At 38.6% G+C, this 15815-nt stretch overlaps 9 non-coding genes across 9 annotated transcripts; 6 read left to right on the top strand and 3 right to left on the bottom strand.

The window, feature by feature from the left end:
• Nucleotides 1–946: 946 nt before the first annotated feature.
• On the top strand, nucleotides 947–1018 carry trnae-uuc (transfer RNA glutamic acid (anticodon UUC)). The gene has a single exon. It is a non-coding gene; the product is annotated as a tRNA-Glu (tRNA).
• Nucleotides 1019–1137: 119 nt separating this feature from the next.
• trnay-gua (transfer RNA tyrosine (anticodon GUA)) lies at nucleotides 1138–1224 on the top strand. The gene is given in 2 exon segments: nucleotides 1138–1174; nucleotides 1189–1224. It is a non-coding gene; the product is annotated as a tRNA-Tyr (tRNA).
• A 114-nt stretch (nucleotides 1225–1338) lies between these two features.
• trnae-cuc (transfer RNA glutamic acid (anticodon CUC)) lies at nucleotides 1339–1410 on the bottom strand. The gene has a single exon. It is a non-coding gene; the product is annotated as a tRNA-Glu (tRNA).
• A 3294-nt stretch (nucleotides 1411–4704) lies between these two features.
• trnae-uuc (transfer RNA glutamic acid (anticodon UUC)) lies at nucleotides 4705–4776 on the top strand. The gene has a single exon. It is a non-coding gene; the product is annotated as a tRNA-Glu (tRNA).
• A 119-nt stretch (nucleotides 4777–4895) lies between these two features.
• On the top strand, nucleotides 4896–4982 carry trnay-gua (transfer RNA tyrosine (anticodon GUA)). Its single transcript is given in 2 exon segments — nucleotides 4896–4932; nucleotides 4947–4982. It is a non-coding gene; the product is annotated as a tRNA-Tyr (tRNA).
• Nucleotides 4983–5096: 114 nt separating this feature from the next.
• Nucleotides 5097–5168, bottom strand: trnae-cuc (transfer RNA glutamic acid (anticodon CUC)). Its single transcript has one exon. It is a non-coding gene; the product is annotated as a tRNA-Glu (tRNA).
• Nucleotides 5169–14730: 9562 nt separating this feature from the next.
• Nucleotides 14731–14802, top strand: trnae-uuc (transfer RNA glutamic acid (anticodon UUC)). The gene has a single exon. It is a non-coding gene; the product is annotated as a tRNA-Glu (tRNA).
• Nucleotides 14803–14921: 119 nt separating this feature from the next.
• On the top strand, nucleotides 14922–15008 carry trnay-gua (transfer RNA tyrosine (anticodon GUA)). Its single transcript is given in 2 exon segments — nucleotides 14922–14958; nucleotides 14973–15008. It is a non-coding gene; the product is annotated as a tRNA-Tyr (tRNA).
• A 115-nt stretch (nucleotides 15009–15123) lies between these two features.
• On the bottom strand, nucleotides 15124–15195 carry trnae-cuc (transfer RNA glutamic acid (anticodon CUC)). The gene has a single exon. It is a non-coding gene; the product is annotated as a tRNA-Glu (tRNA).
• Nucleotides 15196–15815: the final 620 nt, after the last annotated feature.

The following is a 15815-nucleotide window of genomic DNA, read 5'->3' as shown; positions in this document are numbered from 1 at the left end:
CCAGTCCTCCTCACCATTTGTTTTCTTTGCTTTAGACCAAGCCACGTTTCTTTGCTTAATAAGATTAGAGACGGATTGATTGAACCAAATATTATTTCTACCTCTCACCCGAAATCTACGTAAAGGAGCATGTTTATCACAAATTTCTAGAAAGATAGATTTGAAATAATCCCAAGCATCAACCACATCAGGTATAATTGAAACCAACTGTAAATCACTATTATATAGATCATGCAAAAAAGCCTGTACATTAAAATTTTTAAATTGACGTTTAAGATTTGAATTGAGAATTGAGATCCCCAACATGTGAGGCCTCCATCTTGAAGGTTTTTGTAGCAGGCCCCTCATCTGACCCCTTCCTGATGTTGGGTCCAGGTCTGTTAATAGCATGAGAAAAAGTAGATGTCATCACAGGCCTCTGCCCAGTCGAAAACCAACAGGTGGCGTGTAAGCTCACGGACACCTGATCAGGGGGCCAGTGGTGCAATGGATAAAGCGTCTGACTACGGATCAGAAGATTCTAGGTTCGACTCCTGGCTGGCTCGCTCTGCCTCGTTTACTATGCTGTCAGCCCTTAGCCGTTTTATTAACCCATAGTTTTTGTTATTATTATTATTGGATTGATTGAGAAATATTAAAAATTGACAGTCCAACAATAGGCTGCTTTGTCAGTAGGATAACGGTTACCATACAATACTATGCGTCTTTTAAAATGCATTGCATGAGTACTGTCACAAGGACATTGCTTTACGACCAGTTTGTACTGTCTATTATACCATCGCAAGAATGGGAGGAAACTGAGCCCCTCATGAGGCAAATGAGAGCTCCCTCTGTTGAGCCTGATGAAATTGAATTCAGTAAACAATCCCTTCGGATCATTCCCATGTTCTTAAAGGGGACGGTCACACACTAGAAGTAAAAGGGTCTGCTCCAGGCATAAGGAAGATCCCATATGGTCTAGCGGTCAGGATTCCTGGTTTTCACCCAGGCGGCCCGGGTTCGACTCCCGGTATGGGAAGATCGGGTTGTCTTTGCATCACTTAATCGAAACAACCAGCATGTATGTCTGTAGCAGTTTTAGCCAGTGGCGGAGATTCAGCAACCTGATATGTTGAGGTTCTGTCCCCAATCAGTGTGCCTTCGATAGCTCAGCTGGAAGAGCGGAGGACTGTAGGTGGCAAGTTGGCAATCCTTAGGTCGCTGGTTCAACTCCGGCTCGAAGGAGTTCTTTTTCACACATAAACTTTTCCTTGGCCCTGCTTCTCGACGAGGGTGTTAGCGCTTGAGGTCGTATTTCGCCATTTTACAATCACGGCCGCCGGTGGTGGGCAAAACTCATTCCCTGACCGGGAATCGAACCCGGGCCGCGGCGGTGAGAGCGCCGAATCCTAACCACTAGACCACCAGGGAAAGTCTGCTGACGACTTGCCCTCAAGCCTGGCTGTGGCCTTTACCCGATTTTGCAGCTAGACCACTAATACTTGTATTTTACTCCAGGAGAGGAGACGTCACCGACCCTGGCAAACTGACAAACTGTCACAGACTCTGTAGGAATATCCTAACAACACCACAACTTGCCATGAAAACAAAAACAATAAGATCGCCAACCTGCATCTCGAAGGTTTTTAAAGCAGTTTTTTGCAGACGTCTGTGGCCCTGGATCCCAGTTCTTCCACTGAGAAACTGTCACAGGCTCTGTAGTAATATCCTAACAACACCACAACTTAACATGTATTTTATTTTATTTCCTTTATTTTTCCAGGAAGGTCCCATTGAGATTAAAAGAAATCCCTTCCTCCAGGGAGTCCTGGCCAAGATGGCCACACTACAAATCACACACAAACACATATAAAACATTCCAGAAAGTCAGGGCACAACATTCATCATAAATCAAGTAAAACAACAGCATGATTCAATCATTGTATGCTGCAGTAAAAATTTTTAATACATTCAAAGGAGGAATTGTTTCAGGAGGGACAGTAGCTTCAAATTCATTCCACAGCCATGGAGCATAGTAGGAGAAAGATGATTTACCATGCTCTGAATGTACCCTAGGTACTACTAATTTAATCCCATTAGATGATCTAGTGCTATAGTTCTTTCTACATAAACATAGAAGACTAGTAATGTAATTTGGAAGTCTACCCATCAATGTCTTTACAATAAATTCTAACATATGGGATTTCCTTCTTTGATATAAAGAGGACCAACCCAAATAGTTGTGCAGCAAACAATGATGAGTACGTGAACAAGGATTTGTTATAAAACGCAGTGCAGCATGATAAACGCCATCCAGCCTTTTCAATAAATATGTAGACGCATGCATGTAAACAACATCACCATAGTCTAAAATAGGTAAAATAGTACTCTGTATTATTCTCTTTCTAGCTATAAAGGAAAAACATTTTTTTTCCCGAAAAAGAAAACCCAGTCTTGGTTTAAGCCTTTTCACCAAGTAATTAATGTGAACATCAAAGGCTAACTTCTCATCGAGCCATATTCCTACATATTTATAAGTTGGTACTCTTTCTATATGTAAACCCTCAATAGTCAGAATAGGCATAACAGTAGACATAGAACGGCTACGTGTAAAAAGAATATACTTCGTTTTATTTACATTTAAAACTAATTTTAGTTTCAACAAAGTAAGCTGAAAAGTATAAAAAGAATCCTTAAGAATTTCAATAGCCTGAGACACAGAGGATGCAGTGGAGTAAATAATTGTATCGTCAGCATAAAAATGTAGCTTTGCGGATTGTATTCTCTGCCCCAATTCATTAATAAAAATAGAAAAAAGAAATGGTGCCAATAAAGAACCTTGCGGGACACCCTTCCTGACTATTACCATGGATGAGGTGTAATTATCTACAGCAACACATTGAGTTCTATCCGATAAATAATTTTTAAACCAACTCACAGCCGAATTATCGAGGCCAACACTTTTAAGCCTCCGTAACAGTAAAACATGATCCACTAAGTCAAACGCTTTTGTCAAATAAAAAAATAAGGCAGCACAATGTTGTCTATTATCGAGAGCAGTAATTAAATCATGTAGTAGCTGTTATCGTACTATGGCCCGCTCTAAATCCTGACTGAAATGCGTTGTAAATATCATGACTAAGTAGATATTCTTTCATTTGATCATTTATAATAGATTCAAAAACTTTTGCTAAAACCGGTAATTTAGAAATCGGACGATAATTATTCAAATCGGCAGGATCGCCTCCTTTTAATAAAGGCATAACCATAGCCGATTTCCAAGATGGTGGAATTACATTAGTGGATAGACTCAAATTAAAAATCGATGCAATAGGTTCGGCAATAATATCTGCTGACAATTTTTAAAAAATTGGTTCAATTTGGTCAGACCCACCTGATTTCTTACAGTCTAAATTTCGGAGTAGTTTACGAACTTGGGACGGCAATACAGGGGCAAAAGAAAATAAATCTGATTCACTATTAGTCAACTCATCAGTTCTCTGTTCATCAAGGACCAAGGAATTGTCTGTTATCAAACCAGCTGAAATAAAATTACTATTAAACGTATTAACAATATCAGCCTTGTCTGTAATCAATCTTTGATTCAATTTTAAAACTTTTGGAAGATTAGTGGATGTATTTGATCCTATAAAAGATTTCGTTAATTTCCAAAATTTAGAAGGACAATTCATGTTATCATTAATCAGGTTTAAATAATACTGACTCTTCGAACTTTATATTAATTTTGTACACTTATTTCGTAATAATCTATATTGAGACCAGTCCTCCTCACCATTTGTTTTCTTTGCTTTAGACCAAGCCACGTTTCTTTGCTTAATAAGATTAGAGACGGATTGATTGAACCAAATATTATTTCTACCTCTCACCCGAAATCTATGTAAAGGAGCATGTTTATCACAAATTTCTAGAAAGATAGATTTGAAATAATCCCAAGCATCAACCACATCAGGTATAATTGAAACCAACTGTAAATCACTATTATATAGATCATGCAAAAAAGCCTGTACATTAAAATTTTTAAATTGACGTTTAAGATTTGAATTGAGAATTGAGATCCCCAACATGTGAGGCCTCCATCTTGAAGGTTTTTGTAGCAGGCCCCTCATCTGACCCCTTCCTGATGTTGGGTCCAGGTCTGTTAATAGCATGAGAAAAAGTAGATGTCATCACAGGCCTCTGCCCAGTCGAAAACCAACAGGTGGCGTGTAAGCTCACGGACACCTGGTCAGGGGGCCAGTGGTGCAATGGATAAAGCGTCTGACTACGGATCAGAAGATTCTAGGTTCGACTCCTGGCTGGCTCGCTCTGCCTCGTTTACTATGCTGTCAGCCCTTAGCCGTTTTATTAACCCATAGTTTTTGTTATTATTATTATTGGATTGATTGAGAAATATTAAAAATTGACAGTCCAACAATAGGCTGCTTTGTCAGTAGGATAACGGTTACCATACAATACTATGCGTCTTTTAAAATGCATTGCATGAGTACTGTCACAAGGACATTGCTTTACGACCAGTTTGTACTGTCTATTATACCATCGCAAGAATGGGAGGAAACTGAGCCCCTCATGAGGCAAATGAGAGCTCCCTCTGTTGAGCCTGATGAAATTGAATTCAGTAAACAATCCCTTCGGATCATTCCCATGTTCTTAAAGGGGACGGTCACACACTAGAAGTAAAAGGGTCTGCTCCAGGCATAAGGAAGATCCCATATGGTCTAGCGGTCAGGATTCCTGGTTTTCACCCAGGCGGCCCGGGTTCGACTCCCGGTATGGGAAGATCGGGTTGTCTTTGCATCACTTAATCGAAACAACCAGCATGTATGTCTGTAGCAGTTTTAGCCAGTGGCGGAGATTCAGCAACCTGATATGTTGAGGTTCTGTCCCCAATCAGTGTGCCTTCGATAGCTCAGCTGGAAGAGCGGAGGACTGTAGGTGGCAAGTTGGCAATCCTTAGGTCGCTGGTTCAACTCCGGCTCGAAGGAGTTCTTTTTCACACATAAACTTTTCCTTGGCCCTGCTTCTCGACGAGGGTGTTAGCGCTTGAGGTCGTATTTCGCCATTTTACAATCACGGCCGCCGGTGGTGGGCAAAACTCATTCCCTGACCGGGAATCGAACCCGGGCCGCGGCGGTGAGAGCGCCGAATCCTAACCACTAGACCACCAGGGAAAGTCTGCTGACGACTTGCCCTCAAGCCTGGCTGTGGCCTTTACCCGATTTTGCAGCTAGACCACTAATACTTGTATTTTACTCCAGGAGAGGAGACGTCACCGACCCTGGCAAACTGACAAACTGTCACAGACTCTGTAGGAATATCCTAACAACACCACAACTTGCCATGAAAACAAAAACAATAAGATCGCCAACCTGCATCTCGAAGGTTTTTAAAGCAGTTTTTTGCAGACGTCTGTGGCCCTGGATCCCAGTTCTTCCACTGAGAAACTGTCACAGGCTCTGTAGTAATATCCTAACAACACCACAACTTAACATGTATTTTATTTTATTTCCTTTATTTTTCCAGGAAGGTCCCATTGAGATTAAAAGAAATCCCTTCCTCCAGGGAGTCCTGGCCAAGATGGCCACACTACAAATCACACACAAACACATATAAAACATTCCAGAAAGTCAGGGCACAACATTCATCATAAATCAAGTAAAACAACAGCATGATTCAATCATTGTATGCTGCAGTAAAAATTTTTAATACATTCAAAGGAGGAATTGTTTCAGGAGGGACAGTAGCTTCAAATTCATTCCACAGCCATGGAGCATAGTAGGAGAAAGATGATTTACCATGCTCTGAATGTACCCTAGGTACTACTAATTTAATCCCATTAGATGATCTAGTGCTATAGTTCTTTCTACATAAACATAGAAGACTAGTAATGTAATTTGGAAGTCTACCCATCAATGTCTTTACAATAAATTCTAACATATGGGATTTCCTTCTTTGATATAAAGAGGACCAACCCAAATAGTTGTGCAGCAAACAATGATGAGTACGTGAACAAGGATTTGTTATAAAACGCAGTGCAGCATGATAAACGCCATCCAGCCTTTTCAATAAATATGTAGACGCATGCATGTAAACAACATCACCATAGTCTAAAATAGGTAAAATAGTACTCTGTATTATTCTCTTTCTAGCTATAAAGGAAAAACATTTTTTTTCCCGAAAAAGAAAACCCAGTCTTGGTTTAAGCCTTTTCACCAAGTAATTAATGTGAACATCAAAGGCTAACTTCTCATCGAGCCATATTCCTACATATTTATAAGTTGGTACTCTTTCTATATGTAAACCCTCAATAGTCAGAATAGGCATAACAGTAGACATAGAACGGCTACGTGTAAAAAGAATATACTTCGTTTTATTTACATTTAAAACTAATTTTAGTTTCAACAAAGTAAGCTGAAAAGTATAAAAAGAATCCTTAAGAATTTCAATAGCCTGAGACACAGAGGATGCAGTGGAGTAAATAATTGTATCGTCAGCATAAAAATGTAGCTTTGCGGATTGTATTCTCTGCCCCAATTCATTAATAAAAATAGAAAAAAGAAATGGTGCCAATAAAGAACCTTGCGGGACACCCTTCCTGACTATTACCATGGATGAGGTGTAATTATCTACAGCAACACATTGAGTTCTATCCGATAAATAATTTTTAAACCAACTCACAGCCGAATTATCGAGGCCAACACTTTTAAGCCTCCGTAACAGTAAAACATGATCCACTAAGTCAAACGCTTTTGTCAAATAAAAAAATAAGGCAGCACAATGTTGTCTATTATCGAGAGCAGTAATTAAATCATGTAGTAGCTGTTATCGTACTATGGCCCGCTCTAAATCCTGACTGAAATGCGTTGTAAATATCATGACTAAGTAGATATTCTTTCATTTGATCATTTATAATAGATTCAAAAACTTTTGCTAAAACCGGTAATTTAGAAATCGGACGATAATTATTCAAATCGGCAGGATCGCCTCCTTTTAATAAAGGCATAACCATAGCCGATTTCCAAGATGGTGGAATTACATTAGTGGATAGACTCAAATTAAAAATCGATGCAATAGGTTCGGCAATAATATCTGCTGACAATTTTTAAAAAATTGGTTCAATTTGGTCAGACCCACCTGATTTCTTACAGTCTAAATTTCGGAGTAGTTTACGAACTTGGGACGGCAATACAGGGGCAAAAGAAAATAAATCTGATTCACTATTAGTCAACTCATCAGTTCTCTGTTCATCAAGGACCAAGGAATTGTCTGTTATCAAACCAGCTGAAATAAAATTACTATTAAACGTATTAACAATATCAGCCTTGTCTGTAATCAATCTTTGATTCAATTTTAAAACTTTTGGAAGATTAGTGGATGTATTTGATCCTATAAAAGATTTCGTTAATTTCCAAAATTTAGAAGGACAATTCATGTTATCATTAATCAGGTTTAAATAATACTGACTCTTCGAACTTTATATTAATTTTGTACACTTATTTCGTAATAATCTATATTGAGACCAGTCCTCCTCACCATTTGTTTTCTTTGCTTTAGACCAAGCCACGTTTCTTTGCTTAATAAGATTAGAGACGGATTGATTGAACCAAATATTATTTCTACCTCTCACCCGAAATCTATGTAAAGGAGCATGTTTATCACAAATTTCTAGAAAGATAGATTTGAAATAATCCCAAGCATCAACCACATCAGGTATAATTGAAACCAACTGTAAATCACTATTATATAGATCATGCAAAAAAGCCTGTACATTAAAATTTTTAAATTGACGTTTAAGATTTGAATTGAGAATTGAGATCCCCAACATGTGAGGCCTCCATCTTGAAGGTTTTTGTAGCAGGCCCCTCATCTGACCCCTTCCTGATGTTGGGTCCAGGTCTGTTAATAGCATGAGAAAAAGTAGATGTCATCACAGGCCTCTGCCCAGTCGAAAACCAACAGGTGGCGTGTAAGCTCACGGACACCTGGTCAGGGGGCCAGTGGTGCAATGGATAAAGCGTCTGACTACGGATCAGAAGATTCTAGGTTCGACTCCTGGCTGGCTCGCTCTGCCTCGTTTACTATGCTGTCAGCCCTTAGCCGTTTTATTAACCCATAGTTTTTGTTATTATTATTATTGGATTGATTGAGAAATATTAAAAATTGACAGTCCAACAATAGGCTGCTTTGTCAGTAGGATAACGGTTACCATACAATACTATGCGTCTTTTAAAATGCATTGCATGAGTACTGTCACAAGGACATTGCTTTACGACCAGTTTGTACTGTCTATTATACCATCGCAAGAATGGGAGGAAACTGAGCCCCTCATGAGGCAAATGAGAGCTCCCTCTGTTGAGCCTGATGAAATTGAATTCAGTAAACAATCCCTTCGGATCATTCCCATGTTCTTAAAGGGGACGGTCACACACTAGAAGTAAAAGGGTCTGCTCCAGGCATAAGGAAGATCCCATATGGTCTAGCGGTCAGGATTCCTGGTTTTCACCTGCATCTCGAAGGTTTTTAAAGCAGTTTTTTGCAGACGTCTGTGGCCCTGGATCCCAGTTCTTCCACTGAGAAACTGTCACAGGCTCTGTAGTAATATCCTAACAACACCACAACTTAACATGTATTTTATTTTATTTCCTTTATTTTTCCAGGAAGGTCCCATTGAGATTAAAAGAAATCCCTTCCTCCAGGGAGTCCTGGCCAAGATGGCCACACTACAAATCACACACAAACACATATAAAACATTCCAGAAAGTCAGGGCACAACATTCATCATAAATCAAGTAAAACAACAGCATGATTCAATCATTGTATGCTGCAGTAAAAATTTTTAATACATTCAAAGGAGGAATTGTTTCAGGAGGGACAGTAGCTTCAAATTCATTCCACAGCCATGGAGCATAGTAGGAGAAAGATGATTTACCATGCTCTGAATGTACCCTAGGTACTACTAATTTAATCCCATTAGATGATCTAGTGCTATAGTTCTTTCTACATAAACATAGAAGACTAGTAATGTAATTTGGAAGTCTACCCATCAATGTCTTTACAATAAATTCTAACATATGGGATTTCCTTCTTTGATATAAAGAGGACCAACCCAAATAGTTGTGCAGCAAACAATGATGAGTACGTGAACAAGAATTTGTTATAAAACGCAGTGCAGCATGATAAACGCCATCCAGCCTTTTCAATAAATATGCAGACGCATGCATGTAAACAACATCACCATAGTCTAAAATAGGTAAAATAGTACTCTGTATTATTCTCTTTCTAGCTATAAAGGAAAAACATTTTTTTTCCCGAAAAAGAAAACCCAGTCTTGGTTTAAGCCTTTTCACCAAGTAATTAATGTGAACATCAAAGGCTAACTTCTCATCGAGCCATATTCCTAAATATTTATAAGTTGGTACTCTTTCTATATGTAAACCCTCAATAGTCAGAATAGGCATAACAGTAGACATAGAACGGCTACGTGTAAAAAGAATATACTTCGTTTTATTTACATTTAAAACTAATTTTAGTTTCAACAAAGTAAGCTGAAAAGTATAAAAAGAATCCTTAAGAATTTCAATAGCCTGAGACACAGAGGATGCAGTGGAGTAAATAATTGTATCGTCAGCATAAAAATGTAGCTTTGCGGATTGTATTCTCTGCCCCAATTCATTAATAAAAATAGAAAAAAGAAATGGTGCCAATAAAGAACCTTGCGGGACACCCTTCCTGACTATTACCATGGATGAGGTGTAATTATCTACAGCAACACATTGAGTTCTATCCGATAAATAATTTTTAAACCAACTCACAGCCGAATTATCGAGGCCAACACTTTTAAGCCTCCGTAACAGTAAAACATGATCCACTAAGTCAAACGCTTTTGTCAAATAAAAAAATAAGGCAGCACAATGTTGTCTATTATCGAGAGCAGTAATTAAATCATGTAGTAGCTGTTATCGTACTATGGCCCGCTCTAAATCCTGACTGAAATGCGTTGTAAATATCATGACTAAGTAGATATTCTTTCATTTGATCATTTATAATAGATTCAAAAACTTTTGCTAAAACCGGTCATTTAGAAATCGGACGATAATTATTCAAATCGGAAGGATCGCCTCCTTTTAATAAAGGCATAACCATAGCCGATTTCCAAGATGGTGGAATTACATTAGTGGATAGACTCAAATTAAAAATCGATGCAATAGGTTCGGCAATAATATCTGCTGACAATTTTTAAAAAATTGGTTCAATTTGGTCAGACCCACCTGATTTCTTACAGTCTAAATTTCGGAGTAGTTTACGAACTTGGGACGGCAATACAGGGGCAAAAGAAAATAAATCTGATTCACTATTAGTCAACTCATCAGTTCTCTGTTCATCAAGGACCAAGGAATTGTCTGTTATCAAACCAGCTGAAATAAAATTACTATTAAACGTATTAACAATATCAGCCTTGTCTGTAATCAATCTTTGATTCAATTTTAAAACTTTTGGAAGATTAGTGGATGTATTTGATCCTATAAAAGATTTCGTTAATTTCCAAAATTTAGAAGGACAATTCATGTTATCATTAATCAGGTTTAAATAATACTGACTCTTCGAACTTTATATTAATTTTGTACACTTATTTCGTAATAATCTATATTGAGACCAGTCCTCCTCACCATTTGTTTTCTTTGCTTTAGACCAAGCCACGTTTCTTTGCTTAATAAGATTAGAGACGGATTGATTGAACCAAATATTATTTCTACCTCTCACCCGAAATCTACGTAAAGGAGCATGTTTATCACAAATTTCTAGAAAGATAGATTTGAAATAATCCCAAGCATCAACCACATCAGGTATAATTGAAACCAACTGTAAATCACTATTATATAGATCATGCAAAAAAGCCTGTACATTAAAATTTTTAAATTGACGTTTAAGATTTGAATTGAGAATTGAGATCCCCAACATGTGAGGCCTCCATCTTGAAGGTTTTTGTAGCAGGCCCCTCATCTGACCCCTTCCTGATGTTGGGTCCAGGTCTGTTAATAGCATGAGAAAAAGTAGATGTCATCACAGGCCTCTGCCCAGTCGAAAACCAACAGGTGGCGTGTAAGCTCACAGACACCTGATCAGGGGGCCAGTGGTGCAATGGATAAAGCGTCTGACTACGGATCAGAAGATTCTAGGTTCGACTCCTGGCTGGCTCGCTCTGCCTCGTTTACTATGCTGTCAGCCCTTAGCCGTTTTATTAACCCATAGTTTTTGTTATTATTATTATTGGATTGATTGAGAAATATTAAAAATTGACAGTCCAACAATAGGCTGCTTTGTCAGTAGGATAACGGTTACCATACAATACTATGCGTCTTTTAAAATGCATTGCATGAGTACTGTCACAAGGACATTGCTTTACGACCAGTTTGTACTGTCTATTATACCATCGCAAGAATGGGAGGAAACTGAGCCCCTCATGAGGCAAATGAGAGCTCCCTCTGTTGAGCCTGATGAAATTGAATTCAGTAAACAATCCCTTCGGATCATTCCCATGTTCTTAAAGGGGACGGTCACACACTAGAAGTAAAAGGGTCTGCTCCAGGCATAAGGAAGATCCCATATGGTCTAGCGGTCAGGATTCCTGGTTTTCACCTGCATCTCGAAGGTTTTTAAAGCAGTTTTTTGCAGACGTCTGTGGCCCTGGATCCCAGTTCTTCCACTGAGAAACTGTCACAGGCTCTGTAGTAATATCCTAACAACACCACAACTTAACATGTATTTTATTTTATTTCCTTTATTTTTCCAGGAAGGTCCCATTGAGATTAAAAGAAATCCCTTCCTCCAGGGAGTCCTGGCCAAGATGGCCACACTACAAATCACACACAAACACATATAAAACATTCCAGAAAGTCAGGGCACAACATTCATCATAAATCAAGTAAAACAACAGCATGATTCAATCATTGTATGCTGCAGTAAAAATTTTTAATACATTCAAAGGAGGAATTGTTTCAGGAGGGACAGTAGCTTCAAATTCATTCCACAGCCATGGAGCATAGTAGGAGAAAGATGATTTACCATGCTCTGAATGTACCCTAGGTACTACTAATTTAATCCCATTAGATGATCTAGTGCTATAGTTCTTTCTACATAAACATAGAAGACTAGTAATGTAATTTGGAAGTCTACCCATCAATGTCTTTACAATAAATTCTAACATATGGGATTTCCTTCTTTGATATAAAGAGGACCAACCCAAATAGTTGTGCAGCAAACAATGATGAGTACGTGAACAAGAATTTGTTATAAAACGCAGTGCAGCATGATAAACGCCATCCAGCCTTTTCAATAAATATGCAGACGCATGCATGTAAACAACATCACCATAGTCTAAAATAGGTAAAATAGTACTCTGTATTATTCTCTTTCTAGCTATAAAGGAAAAACATTTTTTTTCCCGAAAAAGAAAACCCAGTCTTGGTTTAAGCCTTTTCACCAAGTAATTAATGTGAACATCAAAGGCTAACTTCTCATCGAGCCATATTCCTAAATATTTATAAGTTGGTACTCTTTCTATATGTAAACCCTCAATAGTCAGAATAGGCATAACAGTAGACATAGAACGGCTACGTGTAAAAAGAATATACTTCGTTTTATTTACATTTAAAACTAATTTTAGTTTCAACAAAGTAAGCTGAAAAGTATAAAAAGAATCCTTAAGAATTTCAATAGCCTGAGACACAGAGGATGCAGTGGAGTAAATAATTGTATCGTCAGCATAAAAATGTAGCTTTGCGGATTGTATTCTCTGCCCCAATTCATTAATAAAAATAGAAAAAAGAAATGGTGCCAATAAAGAACCTTGCGGGACACCCTTCCTGACTATTACCATGGATGAGGTGTAATTATCTACAGCAACACATTGAGTTCTATCCGATAAATAATTTTTAAACCAACTCACAGCCGAATTATCGAGGCCAACACTTTTAAGCCTCCGTAACAGTAAAACATGATCCACTAAGTCAAACGCTTTTGTCAAATAAAAAAATAAGGCAGCACAATGTTGTCTATTATCGAGAGCAGTAATTAAATCATGTAGTAGCTGTTATCGTACTATGGCCCGCTCTAAATCCTGACTGAAATGCGTTGTAAATATCATGACTAAGTAGATATTCTTTCATTTGATCATTTATAATAGATTCAAAAACTTTTGCTAAAACCGGTCATTTAGAAATCGGACGATAATTATTCAAATCGGAAGGATCGCCTCCTTTTAATAAAGGCATAACCATAGCCGATTTCCAAGATGGTGGAATTACATTAGTGGATAGACTCAAATTAAAAATCGATGCAATAGGTTCGGCAATAATATCTGCTGACAATTTTTAAAAAATTGGTTCAATTTGGTCAGACCCACCTGATTTCTTACAGTCTAAATTTCGGAGTAGTTTACGAACTTGGGACGGCAATACAGGGGCAAAAGAAAATAAATCTGATTCACTATTAGTCAACTCATCAGTTCTCTGTTCATCAAGGACCAAGGAATTGTCTGTTATCAAACCAGCTGAAATAAAATTACTATTAAACGTATTAACAATATCAGCCTTGTCTGTAATCAATCTTTGATTCAATTTTAAAACTTTTGGAAGATTAGTGGATGTATTTGATCCTATAAAAGATTTCGTTAATTTCCAAAATTTAGAAGGACAATTCATGTTATCATTAATCAGGTTTAAATAATACTGACTCTTCGAACTTTATATTAATTTTGTACACTTATTTCGTAATAATCTATATTGAGACCAGTCCTCCTCACCATTTGTTTTCTTTGCTTTAGACCAAGCCACGTTTCTTTGCTTAATAAGATTAGAGACGGATTGATTGAACCAAATATTATTTCTACCTCTCACCCGAAATCTACGTAAAGGAGCATGTTTATCACAAATTTCTAGAAAGATAGATTTGAAATAATCCCAAGCATCAACCACATCAGGTATAATTGAAACCAACTGTAAATCACTATTATATAGATCATGCAAAAAAGCCTGTACATTAAAATTTTTAAATTGACGTTTAAGATTTGAATTGAGAATTGAGATCCCCAACATGTGAGGCCTCCATCTTGAAGGTTTTTGTAGCAGGCCCCTCATCTGACCCCTTCCTGATGTTGGGTCCAGGTCTGTTAATAGCATGAGAAAAAGTAGATGTCATCACAGGCCTCTGCCCAGTCGAAAACCAACAGGTGGCGTGTAAGCTCACGGACACCTGATCAGGGGGCCAGTGGTGCAATGGATAAAGGGTCTGACTACGGATCAGAAGATTCTAGGTTCGACTCCTGGCTGGCTCGCTCTGCCTCGTTTACTATGCTGTCAGCCCTTAGCCGTTTTATTAACCCATAGTTTTTGTTATTATTATTATTGGATTGATTGAGAAATATTAAAAATTGACAGTCCAACAATAGGCTGCTTTGTCAGTAGGATAACGGTTACCATACAATACTATGCGTCTTTTAAAATGCATTGCATGAGTACTGTCACAAGGACATTGCTTTACGACCAGTTTGTACTGTCTATTATACCATCGCAAGAATGGGAGGAAACTGAGCCCCTCATGAGGCAAATGAGAGCTCCCTCTGTTGAGCCTGATGAAATTGAATTCAGTAAACAATCCCTTCGGATCATTCCCATGTTCTTAAAGGGGACGGTCACACACTAGAAGTAAAAGGGTCTGCTCCAGGCATAAGGAAGATCCCATATGGTCTAGCGGTCAGGATTCCTGGTTTTCACCCAGGCGGCCCGGGTTCGACTCCCGGTATGGGAAGATCGGGTTGTCTTTGCATCACTTAATCGAAACAACCAGCATGTATGTCTGTAGCAGTTTTAGCCAGTGGCGGAGATTCAGCAACCTGATATGTTGAGGTTCTGTCCCCAATCAGTGTGCCTTCGATAGCTCAGCTGGAAGAGCGGAGGACTGTAGGTGGCAAGTTGGCAATCCTTAGGTCGCTGGTTCAACTCCGGCTCGAAGGAGTTCTTTTTCACACATAAACTTTTCCTTGGCCCTGCTTCTCGACGAGGGTGTTAGCGCTTGAGTTCGTATTTCGCCATTTTACAATCACGGCCGCCGGTGGTGGGCAAAAACTCATTCCCTGACCGGGAATCGAACCCGGGCCGCGGCGGTGAGAGCGCCGAATCCTAACCACTAGACCACCAGGGAAAGTCTGCTGACGACTTGCCCTCAAGCCTGGCTGTGGCCTTTACCCGATTTTGCAGCAAGACCACTAATACTTGTATTTTACTCCAGGAGAGGAGACGTCACCGACCCTGGCAAACTGACAAACTGTCACAGACTCTGTAGGAATATCCTAACAACACCACAACTTGCCATGAAAACAAAAACAATAAGATCGCCAACCTGCATCTCGAAGGTTTTTAAAGCAGTTTTTTGCAGACGTCTGTGGCCCTGGATCCCAGTTCTTCCACTGAGAAACTGTCACAGGCTCTGTAGTAATATCCTAACAACACCACAACTTAACATGTATTTTATTTTATTTCCTTTATTTTTCCAGGAAGGTCCCATTGAGATTAAAAGAAATCCCTTCCTCCAGGGAGTCCTGGCCAAGATGGCCACACTACAAATCACACACAAACACATATAAAACATTCCAGAAAGTCAGGGCACAACATTCATCATAAATCAAGTAAAACAACAGCATGATTCAATCATTGTATGCTGCAGTAAAAAATTTTAATACATTCAAAGGAGGAATTGTTTCAGGAGGGACAGTAGCTTCAAATTCATTCCACAGCCATGGAGCATAGTAGGAGAAAGATGAT

Source organism: Siphateles boraxobius, unplaced genomic scaffold (genome assembly GCF_051911475.1).
Source record: "Siphateles boraxobius isolate OS27281-9 unplaced genomic scaffold, OSU_SipBor_1 77, whole genome shotgun sequence".
Taxonomy (NCBI): domain Eukaryota; kingdom Metazoa; phylum Chordata; class Actinopteri; order Cypriniformes; family Leuciscidae; genus Siphateles; species Siphateles boraxobius.
Note: the sequence above shows the minus strand (reverse complement) of the source record. Positions and strands in the feature narration are given on the sequence as shown.